Below are 18016 nucleotides of genomic sequence, written 5' to 3' on the forward strand. Positions count from 1 at the left end.
CTTTAACATGTTTAACAGTGCATGAAATGTTGTCTAAAACAAAAAGTTTGATGCATTTTAGTAGCTGGATCTGGTTTTATCACATTCTAAATTGAATGTTGAAAATGAGCTGTTCTCAGCCAGCAGAGGTCAAAATAAGCAGTAATGCAAACTCAGTCAGAGACATAGATTTTCACTTGCAACTTGCTTTAACATGTTTAACAGTGCATGAAATGTTGTCTAAAACAAAAAGAATGATGCATTTTAGTAGCTGGATCTGGTTTTATCACATTCTGAATTGAACGTTGAAAATGAGCTTTTCAGAGCCAGCAGAGGTCAAAATAAGCAGTAATGCAAACTCAGTCAGAGACATAGAATTTCACTTGCAACTTGCTTTGACATGTTTAACCGTGCATGAAATGTTGTCTAAAACAAAAAGTATGATGCATTTTTGTGGCTGGATCTGGTTTTATCACATTCTGAATTGAACGTTGAAAATGAGCTGTTCTCAGCCAGCAGAGGTCAAAATAAGCAGTAATGCAAACTCAGTCAGAGACATAGATTTTCACTTTCAACTTTCTTAAACATATTTAACAGTGCATGAAATGTTGTCTAAAACAAAAAGAAAATGCTTTTTAGTGGCTGGATCTGGTTTTATCACATTCTGAATTGAACGTTGAAAATGAGCTTTTCAGAGCCAGCAGAGGTCAAAATAAGCAGTAATGCAAACTCAGTCATAGACAAAGATTTTCACTTGCAACTTGCTTTAACATGTTTAACAGTGCATGAAATGTTGTCTAAAACAAAAAGAATGATGCATTTCAGTGGCTGGATCTGGTTTTATTACATTCTGAATTGAACGTTGAAAATGAGCTTTTCAGAGCCAGCAGAGGTCAAAATAAGCAGTAATGCAAACTCAGTCAGAGACATAGATTTTCACTTGCAAATTTCTTAAACATATTTAACAGTGCATGAAATGTTGTCTAAAACAAAAAGAATGATGCATTTTAGTGGCTGGATCTGGTTTTATCACATTCTGAATTGAACATTGAAAATGAGCTGTTCTCAGCCAGCAGAGGTCAAAATAAGCAGTAATGCAAACTCAGTCAGAGACATAGATTTTCACTTGCACCTTTCTTAAACATATTTAACAGTGCATGAAATGTTGTCTAAAACAAAAAGAAAATGCTTTTTAGTGGCTGGATCTGGTTTTATCACATTCTGAATTGAACGTTGAAAATGAGCTTTTCAGATCCAGCAGAGGTCAAAATAAGCAGTAATGCAAACTCAGTCAGAGACATAGATTTTCACTTGCAACTTGCTTTAACATGTTTAACAGTGCATGAATTGTTGTCTAAAACAAAAAGAATGATGCATTTTTGTGGCTGGATCTGGTTTTATCACATTCTGAATTGTTTTTTAAAATGAGCTGTTCTCAGCCAGCAGAGGTCAAAATAAGCAGTAATGCAAACTCAGTCATAGACAAAGATTTTCACTTGCAACTTGCTTTAACATGTTTAACAGTGCATAAAATGTTGTCTAAAACAAAAAGAATGATGTATTTTAGTAGCTGGATCTGGTTTTATCACATTCTGCATTGGACGTTGAAAATTAGCTTTACTCAGCCAGCAGAGGTCAAAATAAGCAGTAATGCAAACTCAGTCATAGACATAGATTTTCACTTGCAATTTTCTTAAACATATTTAACAGTTTATGAAATGTTGTCTAAAACAAAAAGAAAATGCTTTTTAGTGGCTGCATCTGGTTTTATCACATTCTGAATTGAACGTTGAAAATGAGCTTTTCAGAGCCAGCAGAGGTCAAAATAAGCAGTAATGCAAACTCAGTCAGAGACATAGATTTTCACTTGCAAATTTCTTAAACATATTTAACAGTGCATGAAATGTTGTCTAAAACAAAAGAATGATGCATTTTAGTGGCTGGATCTGGTTTTATCACATTCTGAATTGAACGTTGAAAATGAGCTGTTCTCAGCCAGCAGAGGTCAAAATAAGCAGTAATGCAAACTCAGTCAGAGACATAGATTTTCACTTGCACCTTTCTTAAACATATTTAACAGTGCATGAAATGTTGTCTAAAACAAAAAGAAAATGCTTTTTAGTGGCTGGATCTGGTTTTATCACATTCTGATTTGAACGTTGAAAATGAGCTTTTCAGAGCCAGCAGAGGTCAAAATAAGCAGTAATGCAAACTCAGTCATAGACATAGATTTTCACTTGCAACTTGCTTTAACATGTTTAACAGTGCATGAAATGTTGTCTAAAACAAAAAGAATAATGTATTTTAGTAGCTGGATCTGGTTTTATCACATTCTGCATTGAACGTTGAAAATGAGCTTTTCAGAGCCAGCAGAGGTCAAAATAAGCAGTAATGCAAACTCAGTCAGACATAGATTTTCACTTGCAACTTTCTTAAACATATTTAACAGTGCATGAATTGTTGTCTAAAACAAAAAGAAAATGCCTTTTAGTGGCTGGATCTGGTTTTATCACATTCTGAATTGAACGTTGAAAATGAGCTTTTCAGAGCCAGCAGAGGTCAAAATAAGCAGTAATGCAAACTCAGTCATAGACATAGATTTTCACTTGCAACTTGCTTTAACATGTTTAACAGTGCATGAAATGTTGTCTAAAACAAAAAGTTTGATGCATTTTAGTAGCTGGATCTGGTTTTATCACATTCTGAATTGAACGTTGAAAATGAGCTTTTCAGAGCCAGCAGAGGTCAAAATAAGCAGTAATGCAAACTCAGTCATATACATAGATTTTCACTTGCAACTTGCTTTAACATGTTTAACAGTGCATGAAATGTTGTCTAAAACAAAAAGTTTGATGCATTTAAGTAGCTGGATCTGGTTTTATCACATTCTGAATTGAACGTTGAAAATGAGTTTTTCAGAGCCAGCAGAGGTCAAAATAAGCAGTAATGCAAACTCAGTCATAGACATAGATTTTCACTTGCAACTTGCTTTAACATGTTTAACAATGCATGAAATATTGTCTAAAACAAAAAGAATGATGCATTTTAGTAGCTGGATCTGGTTTTATCACATTCTGAATTGAACGTTGAAAATGAGCTTTTCAGAGCCAGCAGAGGTCAAAATAAGCAGTAATGCAAACTCAGTCATATACATAGATTTTCACTTGCAACTTGCTTTAACATGTTTAACAATGCATGAAATGTTGTCTAAAACAAAAAGAATGATGCATTTTAGTAGCTGGATCTGGTTTTATAACATTCTGAATTGAACGATGCAAATGAGCTTTTCAGAGCCAGCAGAGGTCAGAATAAGCAGTAATGCAAACTCAGTCATAGACATAGATTTCCACTTGCAACTTGCTTTAACATGTTTAACAGTGCATGAAATGTTGTCTAAAACAAAAAGAATGATGCTTTTTTGTGGCTGGATCTGGTTTTATCACATTCTGAATTGAACGTTGAAAATGAGTTGTTCTCAGCCAGCAGAGGTCAAAATAAGCAGTAATGCAAACTCAGTCAGAGACATAGATTTTCACTTGCAACTTGCTTTAACATGTTTAACAGTGCATGAAATGTTGTCTAAAACAAAAAGAAAATGCTTTTTAGTGGCTGGATCTGGTTTTATCACATTCTGAATTGAACGTTGAAAATGAGCTTTTCAGAGCCAGCAGAGGTCAAAATAAGCAGTAATGCAAACTCAGTCATAGACATAGATTTTCACTTGCAACTTGCTTTAACATGTTTAACAATGCATGAAATATTGTCTAAAACAAAAAGAATGATGCATTTTAGTAGCTGTATCTGGTTTTATCACATTCGGAATTGAACGTTGAAAATGAGCTTTTCAGAGCCAGCAGAGGTCAAAATAAGCAGTAATGCAAACTCAGTCAGAGACATAGATTTTCACTTGCAACTTGCTTTAACATGTTTAACAATGCATGAAATGTTGTCTAAAACAAAAAGAAAATGCTTTTTAGTGGCTGGATCTGGTTTTATCACATTCTGAATTGAACGTTGAAAATGAGCTTTTCAGAGCCAGCAGAGGTCAAAATAAGCAGTAATGCAAACTCAGTCATAGACATAGATTTTCACTTGCAACTTGCTTTAACATGTTTAACAATGCATGAAATATTGTCTAAAACAAAAAGAATGATGCATTTTAGTAGCTGGATCTGGTTTTATCACATTCTGAATTGAACGTTGAAAATGAGCTTTTCAGAGCCAGCAGAGGTCAAAATAAGCAGTAATGCAAACTCAGTCATATACATAGATTTTCACTTGCAACTTGCTTTAACATGTTTAACAATGCATGAAATGTTGTCTAAAACAAAAAGAATGATGCATTTTAGTAGCTGGATCTGGTTTTATAACATTCTGAATTGAACGATGCAAATGAGCTTTTCAGAGCCAGCAGAGGTCAGAATAAGCAGTAATGCAAACTCAGTCATAGACATAGATTTCCACTTGCAACTTGCTTTAACATGTTTAACAGTGCATGAAATGTTGTCTAAAACAAAAAGAATGATGCTTTTTTGTGGCTGGATCTGGTTTTATCACATTCTGAATTGAACGTTGAAAATGAGTTGTTCTCAGCCAGCAGAGGTCAAAATAAGCAGTAATGCAAACTCAGTCAGAGACATAGATTTTCACTTGCAACTTGCTTTAACATGTTTAACAGTGCATGAAATGTTGTCTAAAACAAAAAGAAAATGCTTTTTAGTGGCTGGATCTGGTTTTATCACATTCTGAATTGAACGTTGAAAATGAGCTTTTCAGAGCCAGCAGAGGTCAAAATAAGCAGTAATGCAAACTCAGTCATAGACATAGATTTTCACTTGCAACTTGCTTTAACATGTTTAACAATGCATGAAATATTGTCTAAAACAAAAAGAATGATGCATTTTAGTAGCTGTATCTGGTTTTATCACATTCGGAATTGAACGTTGAAAATGAGCTTTTCAGAGCCAGCAGAGGTCAAAATAAGCAGTAATGCAAACTCAGTCATAGACATAGATTTTCACTTGCAACTTGCTTTAACATGTTTAACAGTGCATGAAATGTTGTCTAAAACAAAAAGTTTGATGCATTTTAGTAGCTGGATCTGGTTTTATCACATTCTGAATTGAACGTTGAAAATGAGCTTTTCAGAGCCAGCAGAGGTCAAAATAAGCAGTAATGCAAACTCAGTCATATACATAGATTTTCACTTGCAACTTGCTTTAACATGTTTAACAGTGCATGAAATGTTGTCTAAAACAAAAAGTTTGATGCATTTTAGTAGCTGGATCTGGTTTTATCACATTCTGAATTGAACGTTGAAAATGAGCTTTTCAGAGCCAGCAGAGGTCAAAATAAGCAGTAATGCAAACTCAGTCATAGACATAGATTTTCACTTGCAACTTTCTTAAACATATTTAACAGTGCATGAATTGTTGTCTAAAACAAAAAGAAAATGCCTTTTAGTGGCTGGATATGGTTTTATCACATTCTGAATTGAACGTTGAAAATGAGCTTTTCAGAGCCAGCAGAGGTCAAAATAAGCAGTAATGCAAACTCAGTCATATACATAGATTTTCACTTGCAACTTGCTTTAACATGTTTAACAGTGCATGAAATGTTGTCTAAAACAAAAAGTTTGATGCATTTTAGTAGGTGGATCTGGTTTTATCACATTCTAAATTGAATGTTGAAAATGAGCTGTTCTCAGCCAGCAGAGGTCAAAATAAGCAGTAATGCAAACTCAGTCAGAGACATAGATTTTCACTTGCAACTTGCTTTAACATGTTTAACAGTGCATGAAATGTTGTCTAAAACAAAAAGAATGATGCATTTTAGTAGCTGGATCTGGTTTTATCACATTCTGAATTGAACGTTGAAAATGAGCTTTTCAGAGCCAGCAGAGGTCAAAATAAGCAGTAATGCAAACTCAGTCATAGACATAGATTTTCACTTGCAACTTGCTTTAACATGTTTAACAATGCATGAAATATTGTCTAAAACAAAAAGAATGATGCATTTTAGTAGCTGGATCTGGTTTTATCACATTCTGAATTGAACGTTGAAAATGAGCTTTTCAGAGCCAGCAGAGGTCAAAATAAGCAGTAATGCAAACTCAGTCAGACATAGATTTTCACTTGCAACTTTCTTAAACATATTTAACAGTGCATGAATTGTTGTCTAAAACAAAAAGAAAATGCCTTTTAGTGGCTGGATCTGGTTTTATCACATTCTGAATTGAACGTTGAAAATGAGCTTTTCAGAGCCAGCAGAGGTCAAAATAAGCAGTAATGCAAACTCAGTCATAGACATAGATTTTCACTTGCAACTTGCTTTAACATGTTTAACAGTGCATGAAATGTTGTCTAAAACAAAAAGTTTGATGCATTTTAGTAGCTGGATCTGGTTTTATCACATTCTAAATTGAATGTTGAAAATGAGCTGTTCTCAGCCAGCAGAGGTCAAAATAAGCAGTAATGCAAACTCAGTCAGAGACATAGATTTTCACTTGCAACTTGCTTTAACATGTTTAACAGTGCATGAAATGTTGTCTAAAACAAAAAGAATGATGCATTTCAGTGGCTGGATCTGGTTTTATTACATTCTGAATTGAACGTTGAAAATGAGCTTTTCAGAGCCAGCAGAGGTCAAAATAAGCAGTAATGCAAACTCAGTCAGAGACATAGATTTTCACTTGCAAATTTCTTAAACATATTTAACAGTGCATGAAATGTTGTCTAAAACAAAAAGAATGATGCATTTTAGTGGCTGGATCTGGTTTTATCACATTCTGAATTGAACATTGAAAATGAGCTGTTCTCAGCCAGCAGAGGTCAAAATAAGCAGTAATGCAAACTCAGTCAGAGACATAGATTTTCACTTGCAACTTGCTTTAACATGTTTAAGAGTGCATGAAATGTTGTCTAAAACAAAAAGTTTGATGCATTTTAGTAGCTGGATCTGGTTTTATCACATTCTGAATTGAACGTTGAAAATGAGCTTTTCAGAGCCAGCAGAGGTCAAAATAAGCAGTAATGCAAACTCAGTCAGACATAGATTTTCACTTGCAACTTTCTTAAACATATTTAACAGTGCATGAATTGTTGTCTAAAACAAAAAGAAAATGCCTTTTAGTGGCTGGATCTGGTTTTATCACATTCTGAATTGAACGTTGAAAATGAGCTTTTCAGAGCCAGCAGAGGTCAAAATAAGCAGTAATGCAAACTCAGTCATAGACATAGATTTTCACTTGCAACTTGCTTTAACATGTTTAACAGTGCATGAAATGTTGTCTAAAACAAAAAGTTTGATGCATTTTAGTAGCTGGATCTGGTTTTATCACATTCTAAATTGAATGTTGAAAATGAGCTGTTCTCAGCCAGCAGAGGTCAAAATAAGCAGTAATGCAAACTCAGTCAGAGACATAGATTTTCACTTGCAACTTGCTTTAACATGTTTAACAGTGCATGAAATGTTGTCTAAAACAAAAAGAATGATGCATTTTAGTAGCTGGATCTGGTTTTATCACATTCTGAATTGAACGTTGAAAATGAGCTTTTCAGAGCCAGCAGAGGTCAAAATAAGCAGTAATGCAAACTCAGTCAGAGACATAGAATTTCACTTGCAACTTGCTTTGACATGTTTAACCGTGCATGAAATGTTGTCTAAAACAAAAAGTATGATGCATTTTTGTGGCTGGATCTGGTTTTATCACATTCTGAATTGAACGTTGAAAATGAGCTGTTCTCAGCCAGCAGAGGTCAAAATAAGCAGTAATGCAAACTCAGTCAGAGACATAGATTTTCACTTTCAACTTTCTTAAACATATTTAACAGTGCATGAAATGTTGTCTAAAACAAAAAGAAAATGCTTTTTAGTGGCTGGATCTGGTTTTATCACATTCTGAATAGAACGTTGAAAATGAGCTTTTCAGAGCCAGCAGAGGTCAAAATAAGCAGTAATGCAAACTCAGTCATAGACAAAGATTTTCACTTGCAACTTGCTTTAACATGTTTAACAGTGCATGAAATGTTGTCTAAAACAAAAAGAATGATGCATTTCAGTGGCTGGATCTGGTTTTATTACATTCTGAATTGAACGTTGAAAATGAGCTTTTCAGAGCCAGCAGAGGTCAAAATAAGCAGTAATGCAAACTCAGTCAGAGACATAGATTTTCACTTGCAAATTTCTTAAACATATTTAACAGTGCATGAAATGTTGTCTAAAACAAAAAGAATGATGCATTTTAGTGGCTGGATCTGGTTTTATCACATTCTGAATTGAACATTGAAAATGAGCTGTTCTCAGCCAGCAGAGGTCAAAATAAGCAGTAATGCAAACTCAGTCAGAGACATAGATTTTCACTTGCACCTTTCTTAAACATATTTAACAGTGCATGAAATGTTGTCTAAAACAAAAAGAAAATGCTTTTTAGTGGCTGGATCTGGTTTTATCACATTCTGAATTGAACGTTGAAAATGAGCTTTTCAGATCCAGCAGAGGTCAAAATAAGCAGTAATGCAAACTCAGTCAGAGACATAGATTTTCACTTGCAACTTGCTTTAACATGTTTAACAGTGCATGAAATGTTGTCTAAAACAAAAAGAATGATGCATTTTTGTGGCTGGATCTGGTTTTATCACATTCTGAATTGTTTTTTAAAATGAGCTGTTCTCAGCCAGCAGAGGTCAAAATAAGCAGTAATGCAAACTCAGTCATAGACAAAGATTTTCACTTGCAACTTGCTTTAACATGTTTAACAGTGCATAAAATGTTGTCTAAAACAAAAAGAATGATGTATTTTAGTAGCTGGATCTGGTTTTATCACATTCTGCATTGGACGTTGAAAATTAGCTTTACTCAGCCAGCAGAGGTCAAAATAAGCAGTAATGCAAACTCAGTCATAGACATAGATTTTCACTTGCAATTTTCTTAAACATATTTAACAGTTTATGAAATGTTGTCTAAAACAAAAAGAAAATGCTTTTTAGTGGCTGCATCTGGTTTTATCACATTCTGAATTGAACGTTGAAAATGAGCTTTTCAGAGCCAGCAGAGGTCAAAATAAGCAGTAATGCAAAATCAGTCAGAGACATAGATTTTCACTTGCAAATTTCTTAAACATATTTAACAGTGCATGAAATGTTGTCTAAAACAAAAAGAATGATGCATTTTAGTGGCTGGATCTGGTTTTATCACATTCTGAATTGAACGTTGAAAATGAGCTGTTCTCAGCCAGCAGAGGTCAAAATAAGCAGTAATGCAAACTCAGTCAGAGACATAGATTTTCACTTGCACCTTTCTTAAACATATTTAACAGTGCATGAAATGTTGTCTAAAACAAAAAGAAAATGCTTTTTAGTGGCTGGATCTGGTTTTATCACATTCTGAATTGAACGTTGAAAATGAGCTTTTCAGAGCCAGCAGAGGTCAAAATAAGCAGTAATGCAAACTCAGTCATAGACATAGATTTTCACTTGCAACTTGCTTTAACATGTTTAACAGTGCATGAAATGTTGTCTAAAACAAAAAGAATAATGTATTTTAGTAGCTGGATCTGGTTTTATCACATTCTGCATTGAACGTTGAAAATGAGCTTTTCAGAGCCAGCAGAGGTCAAAATAAGCAGTAATGCAAACTCAGTCATAGACATAGATTTTCACTTGCAACTTGCTTTAACATGTTTAACAGTGCATGAAATGTTGTCTAAAACAAAAAGTTTGATGCATTTTAGTAGCTGGATCTGGTTTTATCACATTCTAAATTGAACGTTGAAAATGAGCTTTTCAGAGCCAGCAGAGGTCAAAATAAGCAGTAATGCAAACTCAGTCAGAGACATAGATTTTCACTTGCAACTTGCTTTAACATGTTTAACAGTGCATGAAATGTTGTCTAAAACAAAAAGTTTGATGCATTTTAGTAGCTGGATCTGGTTTTATCACATTCTGAATTGAACGTTGAAAATGAGCTTTTCAGAGCCAGCAGAGGTCAAAATAAGCAGTAATGCAAACTCAGTCATAGACATAGATTTTCACTTGCAACTTGCTTTAACATGTTTAACAATGCATGAAATATTGTCTAAAACAAAAAGAATGATGCATTTTAGTAGCTGGATTCGGTTTTATCACATTCGGAATTGAACGTTGAAAATGAGCTTTTCAGAGCCAGCAGAGGTCAAAATAAGCAGTAATGCAAACTCAGTCATAGACATAGATTTTCACTTGCAACTTGCTTTAACATGTTTAACAGTGCATGAAATGTTGTCTAAAACAAAAAGTTTGATGCATTTTAGTAGCTGGATCTGGTTTTATCACATTCTGAATTGAACGTTGAAAATGAGCTTTTCAGAGCCAGCAGAGGTCAAAATAAGCAGTAATGCAAACTCAGTCATATACATAGATTTTCACTTGCAACTTGCTTTAACATGTTTAAGAGTGCATGAAATGTTGTCTAAAACAAAAAGTTTGATGCATTTTAGTAGCTGGATCTGGTTTTATCACATTCTGAATTGAACGTTGAAAATGAGCTTTTCAGAGCCAGCAGAGGTCAAAATAAGCAGTAATGCAAACTCAGTCATAGACATAGATTTTCACTTGCAACTTTCTTAAACATATTTAACAGTGCATGAATTGTTGTCTAAAACAAAAAGAAAATGCCTTTTAGTGGCTGGATATGGTTTTATCACATTCTGAATTGAACGTTGAAAATGAGCTTTTCAGAGCCAGCAGAGGTCAAAATAAGCAGTAATGCAAACTCAGTCATATACATAGATTTTCACTTGCAACTTGCTTTAACATGTTTAACAGTGCATGAAATGTTGTCTAAAACAAAAAGTTTGATGCATTTTAGTAGGTGGATCTGGTTTTATCACATTCTAAATTGAATGTTGAAAATGAGCTGTTCTCAGCCAGCAGAGGTCAAAATAAGCAGTAATGCAAACTCAGTCAGAGACATAGATTTTCACTTGCAACTTGCTTTAACATGTTTAACAGTGCATGAAATGTTGTCTAAAACAAAAAGAATGATGCATTTTAGTAGCTGGATCTGGTTTTATCACATTCTGAATTGAACGTTGAAAATGAGCTTTTCAGAGCCAGCAGAGGTCAAAATAAGCAGTAATGCAAACTCAGTCATAGACATAGATTTTCACTTGCAACTTGCTTTAACATGTTTAACAATGCATGAAATATTGTCTAAAACAAAAAGAATGATGCATTTTAGTAGCTGTATCTGGTTTTATCACATTCGGAATTGAACGTTGAAAATGAGCTTTTCAGAGCCAGCAGAGGTCAAAATAAGCAGTAATGCAAACTCAGTCATAGACATAGATTTTCACTTGCAACTTGCTTTAACATGTTTAACAATGCATGAAATATTGTCTAAAACAAAAAGAATGATGCATTTTAGTAGCTGGATCTGGTTTTATCACATTCTGAATTGAACGTTGAAAATGAGCTTTTCAGAGCCAGCAGAGGTCAAAATAAGCAGTAATGCAAACTCAGTCATAGACATAGATTTTCACTTGCAACTTGCTTTAACATGTTTAACAGTGCATGAAATGTTGTCTAAAACAAAAAGTTTGATGCATTTTAGTAGCTGGATCTGGTTTTATCACATTCTGAATTGAACGTTGAAAATGAGCTTTTCAGAGCCAGCAGAGGTCAAAATAAGCAGTAATGCAAACTCAGTCATATACATAGATTTTCACTTGCAACTTGCTTTAACATGTTTAACAGTGCATGAAATGTTGTCTAAAACAAAAAGTTTGATGCATTTTAGTAGCTGGATCTGGTTTTATCACATTCTGAATTGAACGTTGAAAATGAGCTTTTCAGAGCCAGCAGAGGTCAAAATAAGCAGTAATGCAAACTCAGTCATAGACATAGATTTTCACTTGCAACTTTCTTAAACATATTTAACAGTGCATGAATTGTTGTCTAAAACAAAAAGAAAATGCCTTTTAGTGGCTGGATATGGTTTTATCACATTCTGAATTGAACGTTGAAAATGAGCTTTTCAGAGCCAGCAGAGGTCAAAATAAGCAGTAATGCAAACTCAGTCATAGACATAGATTTTCACTTGCAACTTGCTTTAACATGTTTAACAATGCATGAAATATTGTCTAAAACAAAAAGAATGATGCATTTTAGTAGCTGGATCTGGTTTTATCACATTCTGAATTGAACGTTGAAAATGAGCTTTTCAGAGCCAGCAGAGGTCAAAATAAGCAGTAATGCAAACTCAGTCAGACATAGATTTTCACTTGCAACTTTCTTAAACATATTTAACAGTGCATGAATTGTTGTCTAAAACAAAAAGAAAATGCCTTTTAGTGGCTGGATCTGGTTTTATCACATTCTGAATTGAACGTTGAAAATGAGCTTTTCAGAGCCAGCAGAGGTCAAAATAAGCAGTAATGCAAACTCAGTCATAGACATAGATTTTCACTTGCAACTTGCTTTAACATGTTTAACAGTGCATGAAATGTTGTCTAAAACAAAAAGTTTGATGCATTTTAGTAGCTGGATCTGGTTTTATCACATTCTAAATTGAATGTTGAAAATGAGCTGTTTTCAGCCAGCAGAGGTCAAAATAAGCAGTAATGCAAACTCAGTCAGAGACATAGATTTTCACTTGCAACTTGCTTTAACATGTTTAACAGTGCATGAAATGTTGTCTAAAACAAAAAGAATGATGCATTTTAGTAGCTGGATCTGGTTTTATCACATTCTGAATTGAACGTTGAAAATGAGCTTTTCAGAGCCAGCAGAGGTCAAAATAAGCAGTAATGCAAACTCAGTCAGAGACATAGAATTTCACTTGCAACTTGCTTTGACATGTTTAACCGTGCATGAAATGTTGTCTAAAACAAAAAGTATGATGCATTTTTGTGGCTGGATCTGGTTTTATCACATTCTGAATTGAACGTTGAAAATGAGCTGTTCTCAGCCAGCAGAGGTCAAAATAAGCAGTAATGCAAACTCAGTCAGAGACATAGATTTTCACTTTCAACTTTCTTAAACATATTTAACAGTGCATGAAATGTTGTCTAAAACAAAAAGAAAATGCTTTTTAGTGGCTGGATCTGGTTTTATCACATTCTGAATTGAACGTTGAAAATGAGCTTTTCAGAGCCAGCAGAGGTCAAAATAAGCAGTAATGCAAACTCAGTCATAGACAAAGATTTTCACTTGCAACTTGCTTTAACATGTTTAACAGTGCATGAAATGTTGTCTAAAACAAAAAGAATGATGCATTTCAGTGGCTGGATCTGGTTTTATTACATTCTGAATTGAACGTTGAAAATGAGCTTTTCAGAGCCAGCAGAGGTCAAAATAAGCAGTAATGCAAACTCAGTCAGAGACATAGATTTTCACTTGCAACTTGCTTTAACATGTTTAACAGTGCATGAAATGTTGTCTAAAACAAAAAGAATGATGTATTTTAGTAGCTGGATCTGGTTTTATCACATTCTGCATTGGACGTTGAAAATTAGCTTTACTCAGCCAGCAGAGGTCAAAATAAGCAGTAATGCAAACTCAGTCATAGACATAGATTTTCACTTGCAACTTTCTTAAACATATTTAACAGTGCATGAAATGTTGTCTAAAACAAAAAGAAAATGCTTTTTAGTGGCTGCAGATGCAGCCACTAAAAAGCATTTTCTTTTTGAATGTGTTTTATCACATTCTGAATTGAACGTTGAAAATGAGCTTTTCAGAGCCAGCAGAGGTCAAAATAAGCAGTAATGCAAACTCAGTCAGAGACATAGATTTTCACTTGCAAATTTCTTAAACATATTTAACAGTGCATGAAATGTTGTCTAAAACAAAAAGAATGATGCATTTTAGTGGCTGGATCTGGTTTTATCACATTCTGAATTGAACATTGAAAATGAGCTGTTCTCAGCCAGCAGAGGTCAAAATAAGCAGTAATGCAAACTCAGTCAGAGACATAGATTTTCACTTGCACCTTTCTTAAACATATTTAACAGTGCATGAAATGTTGTCTAAAACAAAAAGAAAATGCTTTTTAGTGGCTGGATCTGGTTTTATCACATTCTGAATTGAACGTTGAAAATGAGCTTTTCAGATCCAGCAGAGGTCAAAATAAGCAGTAATGCAAACTCAGTCAGAGACATAGATTTTCACTTGCAACTTGCTTTAACATGTTTAACAGTGCATGAAATGTTGTCTAAAACAAAAAGAATGATGCATTTTTGTGGCTGGATCTGGTTTTATCACATTCTGAATTGTTTTTTAAAATGAGCTGTTCTCAGCCAGCAGAGGTCAAAATAAGCAGTAATGCAAACTCAGTCATAGACAAAGATTTTCACTTGCAACTTGCTTTAACATGTTTAACAGTGCATAAAATGTTGTCTAAAACAAAAAGAATGATGTATTTTAGTAGCTGGATCTGGTTTTATCACATTCTGCATTGGACGTTGAAAATTAGCTTTACTCAGCCAGCAGAGGTCAAAATAAGAAGTAATGCAAACTCAGTCATAGACATAGATTTTCACTTGCAATTTTCTTAAACATATTTAACAGTTTATGAAATGTTGTCTAAAACAAAAAGAAAATGCTTTTTAGTGGCTGCATCTGGTTTTATCACATTCTGAATTGAACGTTGAAAATGAGCTTTTCAGAGCCAGCAGAGGTCAAAATAAGCAGTAATGCAAACTCAGTCAGAGACATAGATTTTCACTTGCAAATTTCTTAAACATATTTAACAGTGCATGAAATGTTGTCTAAAACAAAAAGAATGATGCATTTTAGTGGCTGGATCTGGTTTTATCACATTCTGAATTGAACGTTGAAAATGAGCTGTTCTCAGCCAGCAGAGGTCAAAATAAGCAGTAATGCAAACTCAGTCAGAGACATAGATTTTCACTTGCACCTTTCTTAAACATATTTAACAGTGCATGAAATGTTGTCTAAAACAAAAAGAAAATGCTTTTTAGTGGCTGGATCTGGTTTTATCACATTCTGAATTGAACGTTGAAAATGAGCTTTTCAGAGCCAGCAGAGGTCAAAATAAGCAGTAATGCAAACTCAGTCATAGACATAGATTTTCACTTGCAACTTGCTTTAACATGTTTAACAGTGCATGAAATGTTGTCTAAAACAAAAAGAATGATGTATTTTAGTAGCTGGATCTGGTTTTATCACATTCTGCATTGGACGTTGAAAATGAGCTTTTGCTCAGCCAGCAGAGGTCAAAATAAGCAGTAATGCAAACTCAGTCAGAGACATAGATTTCCACTTGCAACTTTCTTAAACATATTCAACAGTGCATGAAATGTTGTCCAAAGCAAAAAGAAAATGCTTTTTAGTGGCTGGATCTGGTTTTATCACATTCTGAATTGAACGTTGAAAATGAGCTTTTCAGAGCCAGCAGAGGTCAAAATAAGCAGTAATGCAAACTCAGACATAGACAAAGATTTTCACTTGCAACTTGCTTTAACATGTTTAACAGTGCATGAAATGTTGTCTAAAACAAAAAGAATGATGCATTTTAGTGGCTGGATCTGGTTTTATCACATTCTGAATTGAACGTTGAAAATGAGCTTTTCAGAGCCAGCAGAGGTCAAAATAAGCAGTAATGCAACCTCAGTCATAGACATAGATTTTCACTTGCAATTTGCTTTAACATGTTTAACAGTGCATGAAATGTTGTCTAAAACAAAAAGAATGATGTATTTTAGTAGCTGGATCTGGTTTTATCACATTCTGCATTGGACGTTGAAAATGAGCTTTACTCAGCCAGCAGAGGTCAAAATAAGCGGTAATGCAAACTCAGTCATAGACATAGATTTTCACTTGCAACTTTCTTAAACATATTTAACAGTGCATGAAATGTTGTCTAAAACAAAAAGAAAATCCTTTTTAGTGGCTGCATCTGGTTTTATCACATTCTGAATTGAACGTTGAAAATGAGCTTTTCAGAGCCAGCAGAGGTCAAAATAAGCAGTAATGCAAACTCAGTCAGAGACATAGATTTTCACTTGCAAGTTGCTTTAACATGTTTAACAGTGCATGAAATGTTGTCTACAACAAAAAGAATGATGCATTTTAGTAGCTGGATCTGGTTTTATCACATTCTGCATTGGACGTTGAAAATGAGCTTTTCAGAGCCAGCAGAGGTCAAAATAAGCAGTAATGCAACCTCAGTCAGAGACATAGATTTTCACTTGCAACTTGGTTTAACATGTTTAACAGTGCATGAAATGTTGTCTAAAACAACAAGAATGATGTATTTTTGTGGCTGGATCTGGTTTTATCACATTCTGAATTGAACGTTGAAAATGAGCTGTTCTCAGCCAGCAGAGGTCAAAATTAGCAGTAATGCAAACTCATTCAGAGACATACATTTTCACTTGCACCTTTCTTAAACATATTTAACAGTGCATGCACTGTTGTCTAAAACAAAAAGAAAATGCTTTTTAGTGGCTGGATCTGGTTTTATCACATTCTGAATAGAACGTTGAAAATGAGCTTTTTTAGAGCCAGCAGAGGTCAAAATAAGCAGTAATGCAAACTCAGTCAGAGACATAGATTTTCACTTGCAACTTGCTTTAACATGTTTAACAGTGCATGAAATGTTGTCTAAAACAAAAAGAATGATGCATTTTTGTGGCTGGATCTGGTTTTATCACATTCTGAATTGAACGTTGAAAATGAGCTGTTCTCAGCCAGCAGAGGTCAAAATAAGCAGTAATGCAACCTCAGTCAGAGACATAGATTTTCACTTGCAACTTGCTTTAACATGTTTAACAGTGCATGAAATGTTGTCTAAAACAAAAAGAATGATGCATTTTTGTGGCTGGATCTGGTTTTATCACATTCTGAATTGAACGTTGAAAATGAGCTGTTCTCAGCCAGCAGAGGTCAAAATAAGCAGTAATGCAAAAACTCAGTCAGAGACATAGATTTTCACTTGCAACTTTCTTAAACATATTTAACATTGCATGAATTGTTGTCTAAAACAAAAAGAATGATGCATTTTTGTGGCTGGATCTGGTTTTATCACATTCTGAATTGAACGTTGAAAATGAGCTGTTCTCAGCCAGCAGAGGTCAAAATAAGCATTAATGCAAACTAAGTCAGAGACATAGATTTTCACTTGCAACTTGCTTTAACATGTTTAACAGTGCATGAAATGTTGTCTAAAACAAAAAGAATGATGCATTTTAGTAGCTGGATCTGGTTTTATCACATTCTGAATTGAACGTTGAAAATGAGCTTTTCAGAGCCAGCAGAGGTCAAAATAAGCAGTAATGCAAACTCAGTCATAGACATAGATTTTCACTTGCAACTTGCTTTAACATGTTTAACAATGCATGAAATATTGTCTAAAACAAAAAGAATGATGCATTTTAGTAGCTGTATCTGGTTTTATCACATTCGGAATTGAACGTTGAAAATGAGCTTTTCAGAGCCAGCAGAGGTCAAAATAAGCAGTAATGCAAACTCAGTCATAGACATAGATTTTCACTTGCAACTTGCTTTAACATGTTTAACAATGCATGAAATATTGTCTAAAACAAAAAGAATGATGCATTTTAGTAGCTGGATCTGGTTTTATCACATTCTGAATTGAACGTTGAAAATGAGCTTTTCAGAGCCAGCAGAGGTCAAAATAAGCAGTAATGCAAACTCAGTCATAGACATAGATTTTCACTTGCAACTTGCTTTAACATGTTTAACAGTGCATGAAATGTTGTCTAAAACAAAAAGTTTGATGCATTTTAGTAGCTGGATCTGGTTTTATCACATTCTGAATTGAACGTTGAAAATGAGCTTTTCAGAGCCAGCAGAGGTCAAAATAAGCAGTAATGCAAACTCAGTCATATACATAGATTTTCACTTGCAACTTGCTTTAACATGTTTAACAGTGCATGAAATGTTGTCTAAAACAAAAAGTTTGATGCATTTTAGTAGCTGGATCTGGTTTTATCACATTCTGAATTGAACGTTGAAAATGAGCTTTTCAGAGCCAGCAGAGGTCAAAATAAGCAGTAATGCAAACTCAGTCATAG

The 18016-nt window shown here is 34.3% G+C and overlaps 1 long non-coding RNA gene across 1 annotated transcript; it reads left to right on the forward strand.

Moving 5' to 3' along the window:
- Positions 1-18: 18 nt before the first annotated feature.
- On the forward strand, positions 19-16399 carry LOC147831242 (uncharacterized). Its single transcript, XR_015523278.1, has 4 exons — positions 19-617; positions 1547-1811; positions 8492-8675; positions 15207-16399. It is a non-coding gene; the product is annotated as an uncharacterized LOC147831242 (long non-coding RNA).
- The last annotated feature ends 1617 nt before the right edge of the window (positions 16400-18016 follow it).

Source organism: Danio rerio, chromosome 23, assembly GCF_052040795.2.
Source record: "Danio rerio strain M-AB ecotype USA chromosome 23, GRCz13ab, whole genome shotgun sequence".
In the NCBI taxonomy this organism is placed as follows: domain Eukaryota; kingdom Metazoa; phylum Chordata; class Actinopteri; order Cypriniformes; family Danionidae; genus Danio; species Danio rerio.